The 27,455-nt window shown below is 35.1% G+C and overlaps 2 protein-coding genes across 3 annotated transcripts in view; one reads left to right on the top strand and one right to left on the bottom strand.

Annotated features, from left to right (window-relative positions):
* FAM227B (family with sequence similarity 227 member B) overlaps positions 1–27,455 on the bottom strand; it is a 178,236-nt gene that overhangs the window by 72,205 nt on the left and 78,576 nt on the right. The window lies entirely within an intron of this gene.
* FGF7 (fibroblast growth factor 7) overlaps positions 1–27,455 on the top strand; it is a 64,985-nt gene that overhangs the window by 35,241 nt on the left and 2,289 nt on the right. The window lies entirely within an intron of this gene.

The raw sequence follows: 27,455 nt of genomic DNA, 5'->3' as shown, positions 1-27,455 counted from the left end.
TGAGACATCCCATGGATCACTCAGAGGTTCACAGAGGAGCGAACATTTGTTAGGTCTATTTTTAAAATTTTTAATTTATACCATATTTGTGGTTAGATCCCTCATTAGTTAAAAAGAAGATCTGTAGACAAGTCCTTTAAGACATATATTTAACAATTTAACTTCTTACCAAACATCTCATATTTTTAAACATACGTATTTTTAAATGGCAGCATTTAAAACAAATAAATGCTTTTGGTGGTTTAAGTAGATACACATGCTGTTTTCTTGTTCAAAGTAGGAGAAATACGAAAACATGCTCTTTAGTGAAACTGCTTGAGTTTGGGTAGACTCCATAGAAGAAAAATTTCAGTTTGTCTCAAGTATGCCATTTTGGCTATTATTGAACCATGGCTTTATTCTTTTTTTCCTTACTTTTGGTACCCAAAATATGCTACTTGAAATTTTCACTGCAGAGCGCAAAGTGTGTTGGAAATGTCTCCAGAAGAGGGAATAGCAGGAAAACTAGAAGAGCTTTCATTAACAGAAACAACTAAGAGCTGGCTCCGCATGCAGTTACATGCTCCAATGTGTTTCTGCCTTTTATAACCACTCTTAAGAGATATTCTAAAATTTTAAAGTCTAGACTCCCTATTAGAGAATTCTATTTTTGTTAAACATATTTTACTGAGATTATTTTTTCAGTTCTTATTCTAGATACACTGTATTTTTTTTTTTACTGTTTACACTCTTACAGATGTCCCCATCCCCCACTCCTTTGGCCTGCCTCCACCTGGCCCCTGCCCCTTCCTTTCCCTCTGGCCATCGCACCACACTGTTGTCTGTGTACATGGGCTATGCATATATGCTCTTGGGATAATCCCTTCACCTCCTTTCATCCAGTCCTCTCCTCTCCTGTCCCTGCCCCTATGACAGCTGTCAGTCTGTTCCCTGTATCCATGTCTCTGCTTCTATTTTGTTCATCATTTTATTTTGTTCATTAGATTCCACATTTAAGAGAGATCATATGGTATTTGTCTTTCTCTCACTGGCTTATTTCATTTAGCATATTTTAGAGTTAATTTTTCATTCTCACTTTTTACTCTATTTCACTCTGAGACCCAAATTATTACCCAAATTCCCATAATGTGTTTGATGTTCATAATAGCACCCTTTGTGAAGGAAGCAACAAGTGGAGAGTTATATTTAGAAGTTGAAAGAAATCATGGAAAGAGAAAGCAGCTGGACAGTGTCTTAGATGACAGGTCATTTCTGCCAATTAAAATTACTTGACAGAGTTAATATAAGAAAGGCTAATACAAAATGTAATGCTATCAAGATAACATATTGGAAGTAAAATTTCTCAAAAATTATATTTCCATTCATTCAATAAATGTAGCATTTCTACCATGGCAAGACTTGGGCTAGATATATTTCTACATGAAAAAAAGATACTTAAGGATTATATTTTTCAGCCTCTCCCTCCTCAAGAGGTAAAGTTCTAAAAGGAAAAATAGCATAACTACACAAGTTATTGTAAAATAAGGCAGAATAAGGTGAGTGCTCTTTCTTAAAAGGGTGAGAGGTATATTTTGGGAGTTTCTGAAAAGAGCAAAAAAGAGGGAGGATCAGGCACTTGGCTTTGACTGGTGAACATAGGGTGGGAGGTCACTTTGCAGGCTGAGTGAACACAAGGTTTCGAGTTGTGAGAACCAGTGGCCGTTTAACTTTGTTGATGAGTGAGTGATATGCTTGGAAAAGGATAGGTAACTGTTCCTACAATGTGTTGGGCACTCGGTTAAGTGTATTTATTACACATGTAATCTAATCTACTTTAATTTAAAAAAATTTCAACAGAACTGCCCCCTTATTACTGGGAAGAAACCTCAGAATTGAAAAAGTCACCTTGCCTAAGAGCAAGGTGCAAAATAGGAAGACTTCATAACATAAGACAAGGACTTCGCATTCCATTTCCTGGACAAGTGGGGAACCATTACAAGCTTATACACAGTGTTGTTTCTTTAGGAAAGCAGGAAGCTTGGATAGTTTGGAATGGGGAGAGAATAGGATAAGAGAGAGAATTCAGTTAATACTATCACATTCCGAATGTGGTAACAATGGTGTTGGTAACAGAAATAGAAAATTTTAAAAAGGGGGCAAACTATTCTGTAATGGAATTCATAGTTAGTGGCAATCAGATGTGGGAGATGAGAAATAAGGATTAAAAAAAGGCATTTAAGCCGAAACCGGTTTGGCTCAGTGGATGCAGCGTCGGCCTGCGGACTGAAAGGTCCCAGGTTCGATTCCAGTCAAGGGCATGTACCTTGGTTGCGGGCACATCCCCAGTGGGAGGTGTGCAGGAGGCAGCTGATCGATGTTCCTCTCTCATCGATGTTTCTAACTATCTCTCTTCCTTCCTCTCTGTAAAAAAATCAATAAAATATATTAAAAAAAACAAAAATAAAAAAGGCATTTAAATTTAAAAGCTGATTTGTAAAATTGTGATGCCATTAACTAAAACGGGAAAATCATGAGATGTAAACTTGAAATTTGGTAATTTAAAACCACTGCATCAATTTGTAGAAAATCTATAGGTTTTCTTAAAAATCTATTTTCTTAAAAATCTATAGCAATAATTGTTATAGGAATGAATTATTCCCAAATTCCTTGAACAACAAAAACTTTTCCATTTCTCAAGACAAGAGAAACCATAGAGTGCAGACTTGGAAAATGAATTTATCAAATGGGTGTGATCTTCTTCAGAATTTTTGAAGTGATCCCAAGGTACAAATGACAATAGATTTCCAATGCATCATTAATTTAGTATTTAGAAAACAGAGGTTTTATTATATTATTTATTATAGTATTTAAAATTAAGAGTGTTTGTGAAATAATATATTTAAGAAACCTAAGAATTATTGTAGTCCTCAATTAAATTGTGTATGCTTTGGAAAGTGCTTATAATAATAAAATAACAATTAAGAGATTCTAATTTTTATGCTAATGTTATCATCAATGTAGTAAACCTATTACTGTTGTTATTTTTCTTTGGTTAAGTAGTACTTTCTTGATTGATTTTTCCCCCCATCACAATATTCATTTCATAGCAAAAGTGTTGTTGGAAGATCAAATGAGATAAAATACGTAAAAATTCTGTGAAAATTTAAGACTTCAGCTTGATAAGATGGATAAGTTGAGGTATTTATAATTGGCAACATAAACTATTGAGTCCCTGAGCAAAAATAACAAAAATAAATGGTATATTTAAATAGTCATAATCCACAACTAAGCTATCATTTGGCTATGAGTCATCTTTAAAGGTCATTTAAACTCATAAACATGCACTTCTAGCTTAGTTAACTTGTGTTTCTAATTAGTTATCATTTAGAGGTTTCAGTTTTATTTGGATTATTTTTCATCCAAGATTTTTCTGTTCCCTGTTTCCCAATTTAAGACTCATACAGTTTAAGATAATACTCACTAGAAGAAACTCTTTAAGAATGCAGTGACTAGAATATGCTTTTTACCACTGCCAAGCTCTTCCTTTATAGAAATCAGAGTGAACTTTATGTTCCCATATTTTCTGATTTTCATGCAAAGTGAAAATGTAATACATCAGACAACAAAACTCAAAATCAACTTTATCATAATGTTTTATAAAAGCAATGGGAATAGTTACAGTTGTGGATACTTTGGACATTCTTAAAATCTTGTCTTTTAGAAATTTATTCTATAAATTTGATTTATAGACAAAAAATAAGCCTTGCAGATAAATTTTTTCCTGCATATGTATTTTTGTCTGTTTTTTTTTAACTAGGCTGCCCAATATCTACTCTTTAATTATAAGTAATCATTTTTAAAAATTAGGCTATTTGATAAAAATTACTGATTGCAAAAATATTGATCTGTATCCGTATCAATAAGATAATTCCTTTGATTATACAATTTTCCATTTTTTAAAAACCAATATTACTCTCATAAAATTAATGCTTGACTATGTCCTCTCCCTTGTGTTATCAATATAGTCACTATAGACTATCTGATGAGTTTCCTGGAGAGAGAATGTGTCCATACGCGTCTGTGTTGGGTGTAAATGGTCCTGGAGGAGGACTGTGTACATGCCGGGGCACCTTCACCGTGGAGGGCAGGCTCCCAGCGAGCTCTCTGTGTCGGGTGCTCTCTGGAGTAACAGTACAACCACTCAGTGCCTGCCGCGAACTAGAAAAACTCTTTTAGAATTAGAACACCTATGATTTGTAAATCTATTCAGTTCATTTTCTGAAACTGCTTGCTCACATACTATACATTCCTGAAGTGCAGTATTCTTGTTTTTTTGTTTGTTTTTAGATAGAAGAGTGAAACATGGTTTTAAAACAAAACTGCATTTCAGCATCAGGTTAAATGTGTTTCCTTTCCCATCTGATATTTTTATCTTAATATATCTTAAAGTCTCGTTTTCTTTTATATCTCTCTTATTATTTTACAAATTTTGCTCTACATAAATTCATAGAGTTGGGGCATAATATAATTACTACTTATATAGTGAGTGCTATATATTACTATTTTATGCTTTAAAAAAACACATCTTCAGGGGCCAGTGCTAGGCAATGGTTCACAGCCCACTGCGCTGGATCCAAGCAGTGGTTTGCTGGGGCCAGCACATGGTGGCTCTCAGTGTGCCTGTTTCCAGCTCCTCATCCATCTCTTCAACCAGATAGGTAGCTTGAGGAAGGTGTGAAATTAGACATGTGGGAGTGTTTGCACCATGGAAATTGGCTAATACTACAAATCAGAGCTTTTCCTTTTTCTCTGGAGAGTTTGTGTTACATATTCACCAGCACACACACTGTCTGTAGATGAAGTTTCCACAGCTAACACATTCTTCCCTTCGCATTGTACCTCGTACCTCACCACCACCTACTTTGTCTCTACCAAGAACAGACTTCATGCTAATGCTAGTGTTGTGGCAATTTTTACATGGAGAGTCAGACCAGAACATCAAGTATGGAGAGGCAGGCCCTACACTCTGAAGAGAGGGGAAAATAAAGATTTCCTTCCCCTGATACCCACTAAAGTTACTTCTGAATTTAAAAATAAAAGGCCTGAAAACTCAATATCCCTAGAAATGGATAAACTGCACACTTAATTACATTATATATAATCACTGGTCCACACACAGATAATAACATGCTGAGATACTCATATGGTCATGGTTATGGAAGATGAGGCTTGATTTTTCAGTAGAATGAAATATAATTTGTGTTTCTGGTGTGTGTTGTGTGTCCACGTATAATCTCTGACTGAACTGAAAATCTGGGATGCATGTACATTAGCTCAAATTCCAAACCTGCAGACCAGATTCCTCTTTTTACTATTTATATTTTGACATTTCTTCACGGTCCGGGCAATCATTACCAAATATTCAAGGTGGGAGTATTAGTGAGTTCCAAAAATGTTCTAACAACAGCCAAGTCATAAAACAAATATCATAACCCACTCACATTGTATTCATTATACTCTAAAAACGGAAAGCTCTTGATACCAGTCATGTATATTAATGATTAAACAATTCTGAAACCCCTCTGGCACTTGTAAAAACCATGCAGCATCTCTATCTTGGCAACATGATTTTCTGCTCTAGCAGAGAATATTAGAGGTCAAAGCTGTGTGGTCTTTGTGTGTGAAGCATTTATCAAAGAGGAGAATTGTTTGCGTGTTTGTTTTTTCATAATATTTTTGTTTTATTTTTCATTTTTCTTTTTAAAATGAATGTTGTCCAACTCAAATTGTACTACTTCAAAGTCAAGTATTGAGAGCTAGCATTTATGTAAACCACAAAGGAGGATGCTGTTTAACCTGGTGGCCAGCCTTTACCTGCACACACTGCTCCTCGCTCACCTCTGCCATTTTTCTTCTTCTATTTCCTTCTAATCCATTTCTCTGAGTCAAATATTTTTCATCCCCGTTTTTGGAAGCCCTCCTTGACTGAACTAGTGTCACTGATCTTTACTTGTCCTTACTGCTTTGCTATATTTAGTCTTCCCTGTCATGTGGGCTAATTGTAGGACTCTATTTCCCAAAGATAATTTGTTTCTCATAGGTAGTTATCAACTTATTTTCTTTATTCTATGTACAATACTAGATACAGGGAAGGTATGCAGTCAAAACTTTGGTTTATTTATTTAGATTTGAACACTACTAAGTAGACATATTCCTTAGTCATTATTAAAGTTATTAAAAAGTCATGGCATATTTGAGATCATCTCTATTTTTCTTATTCCTTTTTTTCTAGTTTTTTTTCCTTCAAAATAATTGAATTTATTGGGGTGACATTGGCTAATAAAATTATATAGATTTCAAGTGTATAATTCTGTAATAGATCACCTGTATATTGTATTGTGTATTCACCACCCTAAGTCAAGTTTCCTTGAGATCATGTCTATTTTTCAATGCAGACATTAGCTGATCAAAGAAACAGCGTATTTCATGCTCTGACACTTCTCCACACTTACATACACGGGCTAGAAGAGTTGTGCACAATGCATCCAGACAGTGCAGACACTAAGTATGGACATTCTCAAGGTAGCAAAAGGGGCAATCCTGATATTTTTGAGGAAAATTTTTGACACTTGATTAAAACATGACATACCACAAAAATTCAAGTTGAATTTCAATATGCTAATTATTGCATTATATTAATTTAAAATCAAACAGTTGAGAGCTCACTATCTGTATATGGTTATTAGGGTACACTGATTTATGTAATAGATGCAGTTTTGAAAAAAATAATGATGATTGCTTTTTTGTGCCTTAATCACATATGAATGTGATTCTTGCTGAAAATCTTTTCCAAAGAAAGGATTTTGAAGGATGAAGAGTGAGCCCCTAAAATATATGTCTACTAAATTTAGGTGCTCTCAGATTAGATGTCTTAATATGGGTTTGTTCTACTATCCTTTCTTTCCTCACACAGCCTTTGTCCAGAAATATCTTTAATCCAGTCCCACTATTTTTTTCCAGAATCGGCAAATATAGCTTACTACTCTCTCTTCATTCTATATTAACTTCATGTCTCCTGATTCCTTGTGCACCATCCACTCTCAATGGCACAAAACTGGAAAGCACAGGGGAAAGTCACAGTACCTTAATGTAGCTTTGCTCACAGATTCCATGACTGCTCTCTGTCCCTCTTTCTCCTGCTTCACTTATTATGCTTTTAATTAACACACAACTTGGAAAGATAAACAAATGAGGTATCAGAATATGAAAGTAGTTCAGTCTAGTAAAGATGTTGGAATTTATAAAGGGATGACTGTATTCTGGAGGATGATTCATTACTGATAAACTTGATTTTAGCTCAACCGGTGTGGCTCAGTGGTTGAGAGTGGTTAAGCGTGGGGACTTATGAACCAGTTCACAGTTCAGTTCCATTCCTGGTTAGGGCACATGATGGAGCTGCAGGCTCGATACCCAGTAGGAGGCGTCAGGAGGCAGCCGATCAATGATTCTTATCATCGATGTCTCTCTCTCTCTCTCTTCCCCTCTGAAATTAATATTTTTTTAAAAATTTGATTTTACATCATAATAATCAACAACATTTTCTTCTCTAGGTCCTAACTTAGGCATATATAAAGTCAATTTGGGCACATTGGGACTGTGCTGTGGTAGATATAGCATTATCAGATTTTCTATGTATCAACAATACTTTGAAGCCTTTTAAGAGATTGTGTCCTAAATCACTGTAAATAGGATTGAGGATTTGTATTAACTATTTATATAAATACAACTTATTTGAGAAAACAAGTACACTCACCTCCAATCCCCAACCCCCATCATCCTTGTCTTGGATCAGTGCTGTTGCCTAGAACAGTGTTATTATTTCTTCACTATCATAGTCTTGCCTCTTGCCAAACCATCTACCACACTGTTAACAAAAGCATCTTAAAACCTTTCAGTTGCTTCCCATCCTCACAGGATAAAAATCCAAACTAAACTAGCTACATAAGTTTTTTTATAATTTGGTCCCTAATTATATTTCGTTTCTTTTCTTGGCAGTCTGACTCATATATGCTCTAAGCCAGTAGTTCTCAACCTTCCTAATGCCGCGACCCTTTAATACAGTTCCTCATGTTGTGGAGACCCCCAACCATAAAATTATTTTCGTTGCTACTTCATAACTGTAATTCTGCTACTGTTATGAATTGTAATGTAAATATCTGATATGCAGGATGTATTTTCATTGTTACAAATTGAACATAATTAAAGCATAGTGATTAAGCACAAAAACAATATGGAATTATATATGTGTTTTCCGATAGTCTTAGGCAACCCCTGTGAAAGGGTCATTCAACCCCCAAAGAGGTCGCGACCCATAGGTTGAGAACCGCTGCTCTAAGCACAGCACACTAATTTCAACATGCCAGGCGTTTTATGCTTCTGTGCCTTTCTCATAGAGTTCCTTCTGCTTCATCTTCCCTATGTCACTACTGTGTTGCTATGAAGTATTCAAGATATTTGTAGAATAGATGTTGAGGAAGTAGGCAAGGCAGTTTCTGTAAGCTGAGGAAAATTATACCTCTTTACTAAAGCTCTATGAAGAAAAAGCATGAAGACAGTTTTTTTGACCTTCAATTATTTGATGTAGCCAAGAAATAAGGTATCTTATTTCAAACACATCTATTGTATCATTGGCTACTTACAGTGGTAAGTCCCTCAAGTGCTAGATTGTGCAGGGGATAACTTTCCAAAGACAGGAAGAGGGGAAGTACCAGAATCTTCATGGAATATATATGTGGTTTTAAAAAGTCCCAGTAATCCTGAAACCTGAAGGGTGTTCTTTGCCCAACAGTATCTGCCCCCACCTCCACTTCTAGACAATCATCCTGAGAATCACTGGTTAAAGAAAAAGAAACAAATTCAAAATAAGAAAAAAGTTTGAATGAATAAATATTTTGAACAAAAATATATAACAGTGAGATTCCTCAGGGATCAATAAAAGTACCCAACTTAGTCAACATATCTCTAACAATGAGAATATATAATGAAAATTCCAAGTTTGTAAATTATACTAACATTTTTAAATTAATGAAATAAGCTAATGATGTTAAAATGCTGGCAGAACATATGTATATAGGTCAGCAGAAAATTGGCAGATGAGTTTGAATGTAATAGATTTTGAAATACAATTTAAATTATGTTTGTAAGATAAAGGGCTTTGAACAAGAACTTCCTTACAAAAAAGGCACCAAGAAATCACTTAGGATGTTTCCCTAAAGATATTATCTTAAATGTGCAGTTGTAGCCAAAAGACCAATAAAGTGCTAGGCATCATCGGGAAGAAAGTTAAGATACAAAACAGGACCTGTTCTAATAGTTCTGTGTAAATAACATGGTATATCTACATCTGGAATACAGATGTCATCCTCTTCACTTAGTATTGATAAAGACTACACAGTACAGTGGAAGCATCCTGGAATTAGAATGAATAAATGAATGATGTAAGACATTCATGACATAGGCTAAAAAATATAAGCTATCAACTAGAATAGTAAATGTGTATTAAGGTCCACATTAAGATGGACTATATTCAATGTCTGCAAAATAATAACAATATAAATAATAATAAGAGAAACTTTTTAGTCAATTGATAAAATATTGGAACTAGCATACACTTCTTAAAGTCATAATATGCTAGGAGCAAGACAGATAAATAGATATGCTATATTACACAAAACCAAAACATATGGAAGTTGTTACTCATATAAGTGTTGCATGCTAAAAGTATAAATAAATTCAAGAGAGGTTTAGCCAGAACCAAAAAAGAAAGACCTATAACTGGTTAGTAAATGAAAGATGTTTGGAATTCTCTCAACTCTTTTGACTTGGTACTATAAAATATAATCTAAGATGAACTATTGTTTAAATTAATCATAATGTTTAATTCTACTTATTGAATTAGATAAACTCCAAAACCGTAATAAAAATTAGAAAGAATTTTGGTTAATCAATCTTTTAACCTTAGTTCTTCTGATATGATTAAAACACATTAATTCCTTAATACTGGAATAATTACTTTCATTTGCTAATTTTAATATGACACTAGTAAATATGGGATTTCTGTATCATTCTATCTACTTCAGCATTTAATGAGGGCCTGCCAAGTACAAATCCCTATACTAAGTAACAAGGATTTGTAGGAGTATAAGACAGTCTTTCTAAATTGCTTATAATTTAGAGGGGAAAAGGGCTAAAATTATGAATAACAATAGGAGAATTGAAGTGAGTGCTAATTCATAGTATAGCAGTGTGGTCTTAATGTAAGAAAACTAGGTAAAATATTATGAAGAAACTTGAACTTAAGTTTGGCATTGAAAGAAAAGCATCACTCAAGTAAATAAAAGCTATTAATACACTAATTCCTAAGCCCCACCTTAGACCCATTGGATCAGACTTTCTGAGGAGTTGGAATTGAGCATTTGAAAGTTTTTAAAGAGTTTATCACTTGATTCCATGGAACCAGTCCATGAGGCAATGTTTGGGAAAAACTGAAATAGAGACTCTATGTAGTTACTGGAACTGGTGAGCAGAGCAGGAAAAGTGCCCAGCAATTTGTATGGGAGAGGAAGACAATAAGCAAAACAATTTATTGGGGCCAAAGGCTCATGTAAGTTGTAGAGGAACAATGGGAGAAAATTGTAAAAGTAAGCTGGAGTCAGATTTTGGAGGGCTTTGAAATCCAAGTAAAATATTTTGGTTTGCTTTTTAATAGAGTGCACCACTGAAAGTTTCAGGATATTTGGAGTGGAAGAGTAACCCTTACAGCATGCCCTTCATGAATACAGAAAAGGGTAAATATAAAGACAGAGAGGCTTAAGGAGCTGTAATTATTGCGAGGTACAAATAATGAAGGCCTGGGCGAACATGATGGCAGTGGAAAGAGAAGGAAAGTACCAGATACACATTTGGTGATATAGAAAGGGTGTCTGGATCTCCGTTTAAATATTGTCTTCCTCTGTAAACCCAAATGTTTTTATTACTTTCTTCTTTTTCATTTCAGTTTCATTTGTATGAAAAATATAACTACTCCGCATTAGAACTCATTGTTTAGACTGCTAGCAAAAACTGTGTGTCTAAAAATTCCAAAGAGAGCCAAGGGCCAAAATGGCTTTAAATCATGCTTTAGTTTTTCAATGCTGATTACCAGCAGAATCTAAAACCAAAGTATCTAGAATTATCTTATTGCTGGGTGGCAGAACATTTCAATACAAGTTACAAAGATAAATAGGAAAGAAGGTGAAGGGATTAGCCACAGAACATATATGCATAACCCACAGACACAGAAAACAGTGGGTGATGGCCAGAGGGAGGGGTGGCGGGGTCTGGGTGGAGGTGGGCAAAAAGGGGGAGGATTGGGGACACCTGTAATAATGTCAAAAATAAAATTTAAAAAAGGAGAGATAAATAGGAAAGATTACATTAAATATATACCAGACAGCAATACTTCACAGGACCTAGTAATAGGTAAAGTAGAGGGACAAAGTGGATGTGTGGATTCTCTTGTGACCTGGTGCCTCAATGAATTAATGGAACCTGAGAGGTCTTGACTCCTGAAGCTAGCTGAAAGTAAAATGTTAATGAAAGTTCCCACATCTTCTTCCTTTTATGACCACATTCCCCTTTTAGTTTCATTCGTGGTGCCACTGTGCTCATTCACTTCTAGCAAAATCCAACTCTGCTCTCACAGAAGGTATAGTCCTTACATCCATAGTCTGAGTTTATGTGTATGTGTTGCTCTCCAGACACATCTATATTTTGAACCTTATCCCTAATCCTATATAAAGAAAAGTTTGGTTTCCTATTGAAGGTATTTTAGACTTCAGGAAAAGCCAGAAAATGAGAGACTTTTTAGGAGTAAGAAGAGATTATTTCCATTTCTGAAATTTTTCTCATATATTCTGGGATTACAGTATCTACACCTATTCTGATCATTTCGGAGCCACTTTTAGAACATAGTAAAGTTGTATTTAGCAGATGTAAATACTCAACATGATTAAATCATTCTTTCTGAATAAAAATTGAGAACTTACAGTGATTACAGAGCAAACAAAAGAGTATTTCCTCCCAGTGGTGCAGGGAACGTGTTTTCCCTGGCCCACAGGAGAAACTGGCCCCCTGGTGTTCCAGAGGCCATAAGGAGAAGGAGAAAGTCGGCAAAGTGGTATAGCAATTTACTTCTGTGCAATATGGTTCAACATTGTTCCAATGACATTTTTCAGTAATTTGCCACTGGAATCATCCTATTTGTTGCACAACTGAATAGTTTGCTTTTCATTCTGGCATGGTTTTAACCCCGCTGAAACAAGCTGTTGCAACTTACATTCTTTCAAAAGAAAACACTGCCATCACTGTACCACATGTTATGTACTTTCTAAAGATTGTCTAGTGTTTATTTATTTTCTTAATAAATCCCTAAGTGAATGGCATGGTTCTTTTTACTTAACCTGACAAGTCATGTAAGTAGTTTTGGACATCATTATGGAATAGATAGAAGATTGATAAGAGCTGTAATTGATTTATCCTGCACTGATGAAGATGGTGTGGAATCAATTCTCTGTTTCAGGACATTTCAGTTATATTTGATACCAGCAATTGTGCAATCATTTGCAACTGTTTTGAGTTTCATGCTGATTTGATGGGAATTACACTTTCTGAGTTTCTGTAATAATTTATCTATTTGTGTTTCTTTCTTGCTGGCTTTACAGGGTATGCTTTTTAAAAAAATCCTCACCCGAGGCTATGTTTATTGATTTGCATTGGAGAGAGAGAGAGAGAGAGAGAGAGAGAGAGAGAGAGAGAGAGAGAGAGAGAGAGAGAAACATTAATGTGAGAGAGAAACATCAATTGGTTGCCTCCCATATACACCCTGACTGGGGATTGAACCTGCAACCTAAGAGAGAGAGAGAGAGAGAGAAACATTAATGTGAGAGAGAAACATCAATTGGTTGCCTCCCATATACACCCTGACTGGGAATTGAACCCACAACATTTTCATGTACAGGAGACATTTTCATGTACAGGAGACATCCAACTGAGCCACCTGTCCAGGGCTACAGGGCATGCTTTTTAAAAAAGTGACCCAAAGACAAGAATAGCATTATCAACCATATGAATCAATTGTGTTATCTTACAATAGTGGATTCTAGGGTTCATGGGTAAAAGTAAGAGAACCTGGAACCTGTTGGAGTCACTACCTCTACAAAGTCTTTTGTGTCACCTCTCCAAGTGAAAGTCAATAAAGAAGTGTGGGGAAGCTGAACTCACTTCTTTCCCAACTCAAACACTGAATCATTGCCTTCAGACAGCAAATTCAGCATGTGCACCTAACAGCTACCTAAAGGTGAAAAGAGAGATTTGTCTTCCATGTTAAGTAGTCACTCTGCTTACTTGATGGCTCAAATTTAATTCAACCTAAGATAGTTCGTTGTGTGTTTATCTGCTTTACTATAACTTTTGAGAAAGTAAATTTTGAATAACATGCATATATCACTTAAGTTCATCTGCCTATGTTTTAGGTTGACACCTTGAAACAGAATATTGGTAGCTACATCTTCTTAATTGGATATTATCTTATACCAGAGGTCCGGTGCACAAATTCGTGCACCAGTGGGGTCCCTTGGCCTGGCCTGCAGGATCGAGCTCAAACTGGCTCTCTGACATCCCCTGAGGGGTCACAGATTGCAAAGGGCGGCAGGCCAGGCCGAGGGACCCCAATGGTGTATGATCAGGGCTGGGAGGGACACGGGAGATTGGCCAGCTGGAGAGGGATCACAGGAGGGCTCCAAGCATGTCCAGCCCTTCTCGCTCAGTCCCGATCAGCCGGACCCCAACAGCAAACTAAACTACCGGTCAGAGCATCTGCCCCCTGGTGGTCAGTGCACATCATAGTGAGCAGTTGAGTGGCCTTATCATATCATTAGTATATTATGCTTTGATTGGTTGAACGGAAAACTGGATGACTGGCCTCTTAGCATATTTGGCTTTTATTATATAGGATAATTTGATGAAACTTGGTTCATGATAGAAGTTACTTATAAGAAAATACATGACTCGTAAACCATCTTTAAAATAAATTTAAGAATGAAACAAGTTTACATCAGTCACTTATTTTCTTATAAGCAATTTATCTGTCTTGGTCAATATAAGACTTGTGTTACTCTGCTTTCAATCAGATTTGCTTTAAAGGATTATTTTGGTTTGAGGTAAATATATCATTCATTTCGCTGAGTACCATCTTATATACAAAACTGCTACTTTCAGAGATACTCTTAAAATTAAATGTATTCTATTCTATTTGAATAGTATGGAGTATTAAAATTAGTTTAATCATTAAAACATTTTATAGTTTATTATAATAAATTATGTATGACATAACCATTATTTTATTCATTCTAAAAATCTCAGACTAACAACTCATTTGGATTTTAATAGTACAACAATTTTTATTACCTTTCATACAGTCAGAACAGTAAAAATTGCTTTGTTTTTGTATTCAATGTCAAAACAGTGACTTATAGATTAAATTATGAGGTGTCACTAAGAATTCAATAAACTATTTACTTAAATACCCTGATTTTACTAAATAGCAGAATAAAAGTAGTTGAGAATCTCACTTACAACCACTGGCATCATTGATTGAACTCAACTAAGGGGATCTTGGTCACAACTAAGCCAAGCCTTTAAAAGTGGTGGATAATAGCAATAATATGATTGAGAGTTACTGGTTATAATGTATTAGGAAGATATAATAATAAGCAAATTAAAAATGAGATATAATGATAAGGAAAGAGAACTGAGGAACTTTCTATCCACATCACACCAAGGAATTCTCACTCCCATGGTACAACGAAAGTGTTCAATGTTCCATTTAATAGAGGAAGGTATTAAATAGAAATGATAATTACGCTTCAGTACATGTCTTAATGTCATTCATGCTAGTAAAATTTAAGCCCTGCATGTAATCATAGTCAAACTGAGACATTCTGATTTGCTTCATCTTTTGAATATCTTAGTGTTGTGATCAGAGCATGGAAAAGTATGAAATTCCAGGATGTGGTTGCAGATTAAAGAGGGAAGTAGGGATAGGAGAGCACATGAGAAGCTACACTGAGTGACACCTACAAACACTCTTAACACTGAGAACATTGGGAACACTGAGTAAATATTAAATATTAAAAAACTGAAACACTAACATTATCACCATGTTTTTATTAGTCTGATATCTTCGGATTTTTTGTGCCATACAAAATGATTTTTTTATTGCTAACAAACAATTATAAGCACAACTAGAACTTTATTGTGGATTTGGATCACAGAGTGATTTGCTCATGCCAAATTTAGGAACAAGATACAGAAAAATGCCATCACGTCAAGCTCAATGTCTTCATAAAACTCAAACATGTTATCAGTTCCAACCCAATAAAAACAGCATCCCCCTACGTTTTTGCATGTCATTCTCAAAATCAGTCAAATTTGAAGTGATCCTTGACTTCTCTAACTCCTTATCCTTATGCCTTAGCCAAAACATCCACTGGGCCTAGAAGTTGGGGAAATGGGCATAGCAAGAGAAATGAGTGAATGAGATAGAAATCATTTCAATCATTGCTGTCAAGTATGTTGAGTATTTGCATTCTATCATAGTTGCTGAAAGAAGCTATGTTTGACATCGTGGTTTATCCAGCATTATGCTTCACTTCCTAGATAATTAACAAAGTATAGAGGCATTGACAAGGAAACCATCCAGAAAATTCAAAGAAATGCTTCCAGGAGCTCAACAGCTTTCGGGGAAAAATTCCAGGATATATGGATACAAGGGAGCAATTTGAAGTGACCTGGGATGTATCTATCGTGTTTGTTCTTGTGTCTGCAATGGTCACCAATCACGTGTAGAATTTATAAGCTATTTTTCTTGGCTATATGTGAAAGTACAAAGGCTTGAGGCACTCTTTTCTATGTTTCAGCTTATTAGAGAAGGTAAACATTTTTAAAGGGATAAAAAACTAATTCAGGAAGGAAGCCAAGAAGAAAATAAATCTAAAGAGGCTAGGGAATCCAAACTACCATTAAGAATATGGCCAATAAAACAAATTGATACGGTAAAGAAAGACAACTTATATTCAGAGTGCTGAACATAGTTAAGCATCTCAACAATTGTCTTCCTCACAAATGAACAGTTATGATGTTCTAACTAAGAATGGTAAATCTTGTCCTTCTCAAAGATTGACAATCGCATCTCATGCTTTATGTAACAATGAGGAGCATTCAGAAAAGCTTTCTGTAATGAGGTTATTTACTGGTTAGCAAGCAATTGAACACAGGTTTGACACAACTTACTAGGTGGCTTGCTTGGGGTATTCCTGACATATGTATCAAGATGTAAAGGAGAACTAGTGAAGATTCATCAAGCTCACTGAATGCTGACACATGTGGGAATGAATGACAACACCAAAGAAACTTGGGATCTTTAGTCACACTGAAATTCTGAATAGAAAAATGAAAGACATGAGAGCACAGGTTGTTTTCATTTCTTCTTCTAGTTTAATCTCATGACTTTAGAAATTAAAGGAACAGCTATAACCTGCCTATTAACAATAGTATTGAAAACAGGACTTCTATTTCTGGTTCTTGGCTTAGAATAACTAAAAAAAATGGGCTCCTGAATTTTTATGTACATTTTATGAACAATGTTTCTGACAGGAAAATGAAATTGAACTGCATTAGGTAAGATTATGTTTGGCTTAAACAAACTTAATATTTATTTCTCCTTCCAACAAACATCTGGAGACATGACAACTCTGTTCTACAGAAACATCTGGGAATTTCCAGGCTCCATTCAGCTCATTGTTCCACAATCTCACTGTTTCACAATCTCCCTGTTCTCACAATCTAAGGTAGAATCCAAATTCCAGCAGGAGAATGGAATAAAAAAATAAAAAGTGGGTACAAAGAGCTCCTGCTGGCTATCTCTTATGGAAGATTTCTCATTGTTGCTATGGGACCCTTCACATGTCCCACTAGCTAGAACTTGGTCACATGGCCACACTGAATTGCAAGGGAGCCTGGGAAATGTAATGTTTATCTTGTGCAGCAAACTAAAAATTATATTGCTAGGAAGAAGAGGAGAAAGGAAATAAAGGAACAATGAATATTCTTTGCTCATGAAATTGGGGAGAAAAATTCCTATGTATGGTTTAATGAAAGAATGAATGACATAATGAATGACAATGTGTTGTCAGAAGCTTGAAGATTTAAGGATTGCAGATAAGTCAAAGAGAGAACAGAAAACCCAGTATGCCTAATGAAAGAAGGGGCGGGGTTAAAATGTTTAACTTCAAATGGTATAAAAAGCACAGTTCAATGATTAATAGTAGATGCAAAAGAAATGCATTGTACATTAGAGATGAAGACATATCTCAAATTTGCCAATAAGAAATAAATGAAAGGAATAGCTAATATGTTGGTGTCAAAATTTTCTAATATACTCATATATCATTTATTTATAATTTATTCCTTGTCAATTTACATATAAAATTTGAGGTTTTTGAATTAAAACTTTAAAAAGTATGATAGTCAGGAATACTCAAAATCAGACAGAAATATAAAGATCCAAACTGCAATGAAAAAATGAGTTGCATGTCAACAAAACATAGGAGATATGATTTACATGAATGAAGTCCTGGGCATTTTATAACCTCAATATAAGCCACCAGTATGTCACTGGTTTTAAAATAGTTTATATAGTATTAAGTGAATTAAGAAATTCAACTTACTCCTTCTCAATAAATTGTATGTATACTACCCAGAAGTTTCCAAGGTGCTTGGGGGATTAACTAAAGGCATAAAAACAAATCTTTTCCAACTTCTATCTAGTTTTTCTAAAATTAATTATATATTTTTTCCATTTTAGAAAAAAATTGTTTTAGTGCTTTCACAGTTTTATCAAATATGGATGCTTGGTAATTAGAAAGATGTGATAAGTTTGCTCATGACCCAGTTTACTCATTCTTTCATTATTTAATCAAATCACAGTTGTTTTCACTATTATATAAATAGGTTCATTCATTGTCATGTGCTGTTAAATTTACAACCTTAACAGGCTGTTGGTTAACAATAGGAAGCATAGAAATTATTGACTTAAACATTAATAGGAAACATTAAGATAATTCCACAATTCATTTCTAGATAATTTTCTCTAGGTCAGTAAGTACCTGTGCTTAGAATGGGGTTCAGCAATAGTAAAAACTCAACAAATATTTGTTAAATAATTTGTATGTTGCAGAATATATTCTGACAATCATACAAGAATTGGCTTTATTTTTTTGGTGGGGGGTATAATGATTCTGTTCACTAGCAATACTTCATTTGTGAAGCACTATTTGCAAATAGCAGAATGATAGTATCTCTCCTATATCATGTTAGATACTATGTAAGATTGTAAAAATAAGTGAGCTAATTTTTAAAGCACAGACTAGAATTATTCCAATATCAGATCAGAGTAAGAAAGTATGTTTTGACATCTTTAATGCTATGACATTTATATTTTAATTTATATTTATTTTAATACATTTTAAATTCTGCACATATCACATATGATTCTGAAATTTATTTGTTCACAAACCCATGCTTTATTGAATAATTAATTTAAAAAGAAGCACTCATCATTTGTTAAAAGGGAACAGTTGACATATGTCTCTATATCTAACACTAGAAGCCCGATGCACGAAATTCACGCAAAGGGGCTCAGCCCTCGCAGCCCCGGCTGTCTTGGCCCTCGCAGCCCCAGCTTCATCCGGAAAGTCGTCCGGATGGTCATTTTGCTCTTCAGCCGTTCGGTCTATTTGCATATTATGCTTTTATTGTTATAGATATGACTTGTTATAATTAAACAGCTTTTATAAAAAAATACCCTTGAAAAATATACTAATCTGAAATAAAAAATTTTTGATAGACACTTTTTATTATATCAAAACTTCAAAATAATGAAATGATAACAATTATTCCTTAAAAATGGTGAAATTACATTACAGTGGTTGAGGTCCATACTAAGGGAAATAATGACTAATAATCTGTCTTAGACTATTATATCTATGTTGGTCTCTAGTTCCTGCTGAGGAGCTGGTTTTAAGGCAATGATATATAGCTGGTGAAGAGTTTGGAGTCCATGTTGAATGAGGCAGGGCTGAAGAAGCTGCAGATGCTTTGCCCAATGAGTGCATGACCAGTATCTTTATCTACTTGAAAGACTTTATGTGGAAAAGATATTGATTTATTCTGAAGATATACACACATTTAGTAACACCTAGGATCAGAGCTACCAATAAATGTAATGAGCCACTTCAAAACTGGTAATGCTCAATAATGTGGGTATACAGCAGACAGATAAATGAGTTGGACAAAACAAGATGACTGATAAAAGGCAAAAGATAGGCATTGCATAAGTAAAAAAGAAATGGAATATTTAATAAGTAATGGTGAAAAAACTGGCTATTTTCAGGAAAAAATACCAGTTTAGAGTTTCATCTTTACCATACCCCCATGTTAATTTCAGATGAATTTAAAATATATACTTAAAACTAAAAATATAAAATGTATTTCAGACAGTGAAATGAAAAAAAAAGACTTTTAAGTTAAATAAATAATAAATTAGCAAAAAATATCTATAGATATGGTTACACAAAACTAATCATTTTGAATAAAATCAGAAAAGTGCAGGATTAGAGAAACAGTGAGGTTTAGGGACAGACTATGAGATGTACAGAATGCCAAAAGATGCATAGAAGAAAGTTATCATTATCTAAAAAACTCTTGGATTTAGCACTTAGGAGGTCAATGAGGAGCCTGAAGAGAGAAAGCCAATAAAGACATTAGAAGTTAGAATACAAGAGTTAAATTGAGGAAAGTGAGATTTACTCTACACTTTTAAGAAATGTGGTACTAGTTTAAGGGAACTGGAGAAGTCTTTTGAAAAGATTCCAGAGTTAAGAGCATTTTATTCAACTGGCCCACAGGCAAAGACCCTAGAGACTGTGAGTTCAAGGACCTACAAATATATTTAAACCTTTAAAATTAAGTATTAGCAATGAGAATTGAAAAGAAAATTAAAACAAAGATTAGCAAATACTTAACATATAAAACATACCATTAAGTCAAATTTATAAAATTTATATTTTTTTCCATAAAATTTGAAAATGATTTGATAATTTTTCATTTTGTAAGAGATCCTAAGAATGTACAATACTTACAAAAAACCATAGATAATGGTAAATTTAATTGGTTCCTTTAGGACAAATAATTAAAAAGAAATTATACAAAACTTTGAAATAATTATAAAATATTGTATCTGATGAGAAATCTATAATAATAAAAGCATAATATGCAAATTGACTGAACAACTAAATAGCAGAACGACCATCTGAATGACCTTCCAGACGACCACGCTATGACACGCACTGGTGCCAGGTCAGCCAAGGTGGGTGTGATGTGATTGGTTGGGGGGCCCCCACCATTGTCCCGCAGAGGGAGGCCCAGGCCATCTGGCTGGTGGCCACAGAGAGAGGCCCAGGCTACCCTGCTGGCAGCACTGCAGCAGGTGGGCAGGGCCTCCCTCTGCAGGGCAATTGATCTGGGGGCCGGGCGATCGATTGCCCCACAGAGGGAGGCCCAGGTCACTGGCCAGTGATGCTGTGGCAGATGTGTGGGGGTGGCCAGCAATCGCCCCACAGAGGAAGACCCAGGCCAGCCAACCGATCACATCCCACACCTGTTACCTGCAGAGGGAGGCAACCGGTGGTTGGGGGGCAGGGGCAGTGCCACACAGATGGCAAGCAGTGGCAGTGGTGAGAGTGGGGCCAGCTGCCGGTAGCCAGGGGAAGGAAAGCCCTGATAAGCCCTGATCACTGGCCAGGCCTAGGGACCCTACCCAAGGGGTCCCGGATTGCAAGAGGGTGCAGGCCAGACTGAGAGACACCCACTGCTTCCCGTGCATGAATTTTGTGCACCAGGCCTCTAGTATCTTAATATTTAATCTGTGTAGGGTAGTCTCAGGAATTAGCAGTACCTAAGGTCTATGAAGATCTTACAACAGCCCTAATTAAGGAAAACATTTGGAAAGTGGCTTTCTCTTCCTTTTTGCAAGGAAGAGAAGGACTGAAGATATCTAAGGGAAACTAGGAGGAGAGAGAATCATCAGTCTACTGTTCTTGAGGGCAATTATTTTGAACTTAAAACAGCAAGCCCACATACAATAATAACTGCAGTAATTATATGCAAGATATGTGAAAAACTTAAGACTGAGATACAGGATTTTAATATGTCACAAATACAGCATATATTTAGAAAAATTCTTTGCTATCCTTATAATTGTGTAAAAATTCATAGCAGCATAAATATATACCTTAGCCTTATTCTTTAATTAAAGCCATACTAACATTAAACTAGAAACCAAGCTGATCAAACACGAATGTTTAACATAGATTACTATTTACTTACATAATTTAATTATAATTTGCAAGAAATTCTCCAGACGTTATGGAGCGTTTTGAGGATTTCTGTATGCATGTGCCATGGAGTTTTAATTTATAAGCCCAGGTATATAAAGTGCTATACAAAATAGCCAAAGATATTCAACCCACAAATATATGGGTACAATATATAAAGTGCAGTCAAACTGCAACTAAACACCCAAGAAAAATATAATTAATTTACAAAAACTGTTTTCAAACTTTTTATTCTTGAGAACCCTTTAAAATCCTGAAAGTTATTGAGGATTTCAAAGAGCTTTATTCCATATGGGTTATAATTACTGCTGTTTCCTACATTAGAAATATAAAGTGAGACATTTTAAAAATGTTTATGTATTAACTTATTTAAAAAATCACAATAACACATTATAGGTCAATGTGAACATCAACAGTCAGTACTAACATAGGGAAAAAAAAGCTGCGTTTATACAGTTTTTGTCATTTTCTCTTCCTATCTACATTGCACATCCAATTAATTTTCCTAAAACACAATTTATATTCTGACATTTTTTTTCTAATTTTTTTATTGATTAAGTTATTACATATGTGTCCTTATCCCCACGGTACCTCCCATACCCCCCACTCATACCCTCACCCCCCTGTTGTCTGTGTCCATTGGTTAGGCCTATATGCTTGCATATAAGTCCTTTGGTTGATCTCTCCCCTTACCCCCACCCTCCCCTACCTTCCCTCTGAGGTTTGACGGTCTGATTGATGCTTCTCTGTCTCTGGATCTCTTTTTGTTCATCAGTTTATGTTGTTCATTCTACTCCATAAATAAGTGAGATCATGTGATATTTATCTTTCTCTGACTAGCTTATTTCACTTAGCATAATGCTCTCCAGTTCCATCCATGCTGTTGCAAATGGTAAGAACTCCTCCTTTTTACCGCAGTGTAGTATTCCATTGTGTAGATGTACCACTGTTTTCTAATCTACTCATCTACTGATGAGCACTTAGGCTGTTTCCAAATCTTAGCTATGGTGAATTGTGCTGCTATGAACATAGGGGTGCATATATCCTCTATTGGTGTTTCTAGTTTCTTGGGATATTGACATTTTTCAAATTTCAAACCTCCAATGACTCACTGTCTACAAACAAAAGTTAAAATTCCTTAAATTGACAATAAAGGCCCTCAACAATCTAGTCTTAGCTCCTTTCCACCTTCTTCTATTACTTAGAAACACTTCCTACTCCAGACAGCTGTAGTTTCTCTCTTCTGAACATGACTTTGCAATCTTTGACTCAATGGTCTTACATATACTTTTCCAATTAGAATGATGTTTCCACCCTATGTTTCCATCACACCTATTTCAACCTTATCCATCCTTCAAGATCTCACTCAAATTTTGTCTGTTCCTCAACTCCTCCCTTGATCACCTGGGATATTCAATACATCTTCCTTCTGAATTTCTATTGAAGTGATTTTTCCATCCTATTCTTTTTAGCAGTTGGCACATACTGCTGGGTATCACTCATTTTCATTTTCTGTAGTAAGAGAAAATTCTAATTGAATTTTGACATACATTTTATTCATGTCCAGATATTTTTATGACATCAGGTTTCTAAATATTACTGGACCTCAGTGATTTTTCCATCCCAAAGCACCTGAGAGATAATACCCATATACTGTCACCTGTATACAGAATATTTGTATTTCCTAACTTCCCAAAGTGTGTTTCTATTATAATCTTACTCCTCATAACTGTCCATATTTCACAAAGAGAAGTCATAGACTTGGTAGGCAGATCTTAATCCATCACTGAAGACATTATTAGTAGTAGCTAATAATAAACCCCAGATATACTACATATTTGGGACAAGAATAAGTAATAAAAATGCCAGTATAAAAAGTGTCTTGCACATTCAATCATATTATATTAATTAAAATCTAGACTGTATTTTAAATTAACATACTTTTAAAAGAAAGCTTTAGATTTACAGAAAAATTGGGTAGATGGTAGTTCCCATTATATCATCCCAACCTCTCCTCACAGCTCCTCTATCATTAACAACTTGCATTAATATGGAACATTTGTTAAAATTGAAGAGTCAACAATGAATCATATTATTAACTAAAGTCCATAGTTTACACTAAAGTTTACTCTTTTCTACTAGTATATGTAGTTCCATGTGTTTTGACAAATGTCTAACATCATGTATCCACTATTACAACACCATACAGAATAGTTTCATTGTGTTAAAAATCCCATTCTTCACATTTTCATCCCTTCTCATCTCTCCCCAAACTCTTGTCTGTATAGTTGAACCCTCCCCAGAATGCATTTTTCTATTATAACATTACTCCTCATAACTGTCTATATTTCACAAAGTTGAAATCATACAGTATGTAGCCTTTCATAAATCTAGACTCACCAGAAAAGATAAACTTATATTTTTCTTGTATAAAGAAAACATATACAGTAAATAAAAACCATGTACAATTAACTTATTTGGATAGCTACCTTAATATTGACACACTATATATTTTTATTTATATTTTCTAAGCAACTGCCTGGCTTGTGGGTTGGAGGGCAGGATATAATAAGCTTAAATAGTTCATTCTTCTACAGATCTTTGTGGATTTGTAGGAACATTACTTTTCCATTCTGCATTTGAACAAAAGAGTCGTCACTGTAGTTTCTTCATTCTTAGGGTTTGTTTTTTTGTTCTTTTGAATAAAAGAGAGCACAGCACAAGGGAAGAACGGACTAGAAAGTCAGGGCTGATAGGGTATTGATTCTGCCAACACTACTTAATATTCTCCCAGGCATTCTACTTTTAACTCTGTTGATTTCCTAGTGAAAGATATTATTTAAATACATCAAACAATTAAGAATATCCCTGAATCAGGAACCTTATCATTTCAGGTCTATTTTAATCCCAGTTAAAGATAGAATCTTTAAAGATTGAGCATATTTTCATATGCCTATTTGCCACGTTGATAAGGCACCTACCAGTTCAGATATTGCTCACTGTGAACTGGGTTGTTAAAAATCTAAACCCTTTCTAATATAATATACCCCGACATGTGGAGGGATATGATGAACAATATTCATCACCTATGAAGTATCAGAGTGCAACAAAAATAAGATGGACAATGGACAGGTAGGGGATAGAGAAAAAAAGGGTTTGGAGGTGAGACAATATAAGCATATTGTCATGACTGGACCTGAAAAAGAAGTTGTCTGCATATCATAATCAACAATTCCTCTATCACAGTTACATTGTGTGAACACTGGTCTATAAAAGAAAAGCCAGCAAACATTACAGATTCCATTCCCTAATTGCAATTGAGCATGGAAGATATCCTAAGCCTATTCATCAGCACTCTTCCATCTACAAAAAAATATAACATTGAATAAAGGCTGGGAAGCAGGAGTAAATGGATTGACGATAAGGAAAATACTGACCTCTTCATTTAATTTTGCAGTGGTAAGTGGGTTTAGAAACCCACTGCTCCATATGTTCTTAAATAGATACATTTGCAATTTAGAAGATATTGCAAATATGTTAAATCAGTGAATTTTTTCAGTATCATTCATGGTATTAGTACAAATATAACCTAATCAGATTCAGAGGCATTGTAAATGATTTCCCTTTGCTATTCCTTTCATGAACACAAAGAAGAGTTAGTTACCAGATACAGTGCTCCCAAAGGGCACGGGTTGTCTCTGAAGTGACCTTGAACAGACTGGCTCTCAGTGAAGATTCGTTAAATGCTGTATGACTGCACCAGTGTCACAGCCTTCATGTGTCTGTAAACAATTGCTAAAGTTTCCCGGAGCCTTCTTTTCAGGGCTGTGTTTTCCAAAGAGTTTTTTTTCTCATTCATTAAGGTATATCTACAGATGTGTTTGCTGCCTATATTAGATTTTTAACTTCTGGAATTCAGAAACCAGGGCAATTTTCCTTAATTTGTATCCTAAAATTATAGTACAGTACTATGCATCCTGACTATACTTTATAAATACCTAGAAAGATTAATATCCATTCCTTTGCATTTTATATATAGAGCCCAGTTTTTGGATGAGCAGCTCTGAATGCTCAACTAAATAAGCCCTGACAGGCGCCAAGCACAGTATACTGGAAAGTGGCTTCTATATGCAGCACACATGTGAGACAGATAACAAATATTAGCCAGGCTACATTATTCCCGATGAAAAGAGTAACAACTTTATTCTCTAGATAAGAAAACCAAAGCAAAAAGAATAAGAGGATGAACTAAAGGCATAGAGTAAAACATCAGATTTTCCTTTTATTAAATGAATATTTTAGCCGAAACCGGTTTGGCTCAGTGGATAGAGTGTCGGCCTGCGGACTGAAGGGTCCCGGGTTCGATTCCGGTCAAGGGCATGTACCTGGATTGCGGGCACATCCCCAGTAGGAGGTGTGCAGGAGGCAGCTGATTGATGTTTCTCTCTCATCGATGTTTCCAGCTCTCTGTCTCTCTCCCTTCCTCTCTGTAAAAAATCAATAAAATATATTTAAAATAAATAAATAAATAAATAAATAAATGAATATTTTATAAAATAGCTTTTGGAGTCTCAATTTATACAGATAATTTTCACTTGGAATTTTCTTTGTATTGTGTGAGGGGCAGGAAAGAGAATGTCTCATATTTGCACCTTAATGTTGAAAGTATAATTAATGGAAATTACATAAAAAGGTTCACTAAACTTTTAATTCCCAAATAATCTTTAAAAATTTCTTGAGGTTTTACTGTATTTAGTATGAGTCATTAAAATATATCACTTAAGGAAAATATACATAATGCAAAATAATAGTGTGACATTCTTGTGGGAACTACAAGTTTTGTAAAACTAATTTCAAAATTACTTAGGTACACATTTATAAAATAACATATGAGTAGGATTCATAATTTTGTTTTAAATTATCTTTTCATGTATCACAAAACTGACTATTAATCTTTTTTGAAGTTTATGCTCTGTTTACTATCATTTACAATTGCTTTGACTGGATTTTTATTCAATTTCAGTATATTCAAGAGATATTCTGTTAGCAATATTTTTAAAGAGATAGTTTAAGTAGAAAAATAAAGATGTCAGCTTATTATGCTTTTATAGTATTACTAGATGTCTGGTGCACGAATTCGTGCATAGGTGAGGTCCCTTGGCCTGGCCAGCGATGTGGGCTGATTGGGGCCATCTCGCCCAGTCCTGATTGGGGACCAATCAGGCCAATCAAGGCAGGCTGGTGGGGGAGGGACCATGGGAAGGCCCTAGGGCATATCCGGCCCTAGAGTCCTGATCAGCCTGACCCCAGCAGCAAGCTAACCTACCAGTTGGAGCACCTGCCCCCTGGTGGTCAGTGTGCATCATAGTGACTAGTCGAGCAGTCGACTGAACAGTTGGACACTTAGCATATTACGCTTTTATTATATAGGATATAATGATTAAGAGCCAGGCCATCTCGATTCAAATTCCACTTCTGCCACTTACCAGCTGAGAGAATTTGGGCAAACTACTAAATTTCTCTCTGCCTGAGCTTCTTGATCTGTAAACTGGGGATAACAAAAGTACATGCCTCATAGTCTAGGTGGTGAGTAAATGTGTTAATACATAAGTGCTAGAATAATTCTTAGTTATTTTTTAATGTTATTATTCTTGTAAATTAGAAATGTAATTCTAGAGAAAACCTAAATTCATATATGTAACTATTTCATTGAATCCAGATAAGTATATTTTTCTACAAAATAAAAAATCAGTAGTTTGCACATATATAATAAGAAGTAGTGATCTGGTGTTTGTGTGTATGTGCTAAGTAAATAATCACATTAATAATCTTAACTTCCAATTGAACAGAAATAAAGAAAAATGGCCATTCTTGCATAATGTGCAAAGCTGAATAAATAACTGACATGTCTCTCTGTGATTTCTT

The sequence above is a fragment of the Myotis nattereri genome, assembly GCF_964212035.1.
Source record: "Myotis nattereri genome assembly, chromosome: 1".
NCBI lineage: Eukaryota > Metazoa > Chordata > Mammalia > Chiroptera > Vespertilionidae > Myotis > Myotis nattereri.
This window is presented reverse-complemented; position numbering and strand designations above follow the sequence as displayed.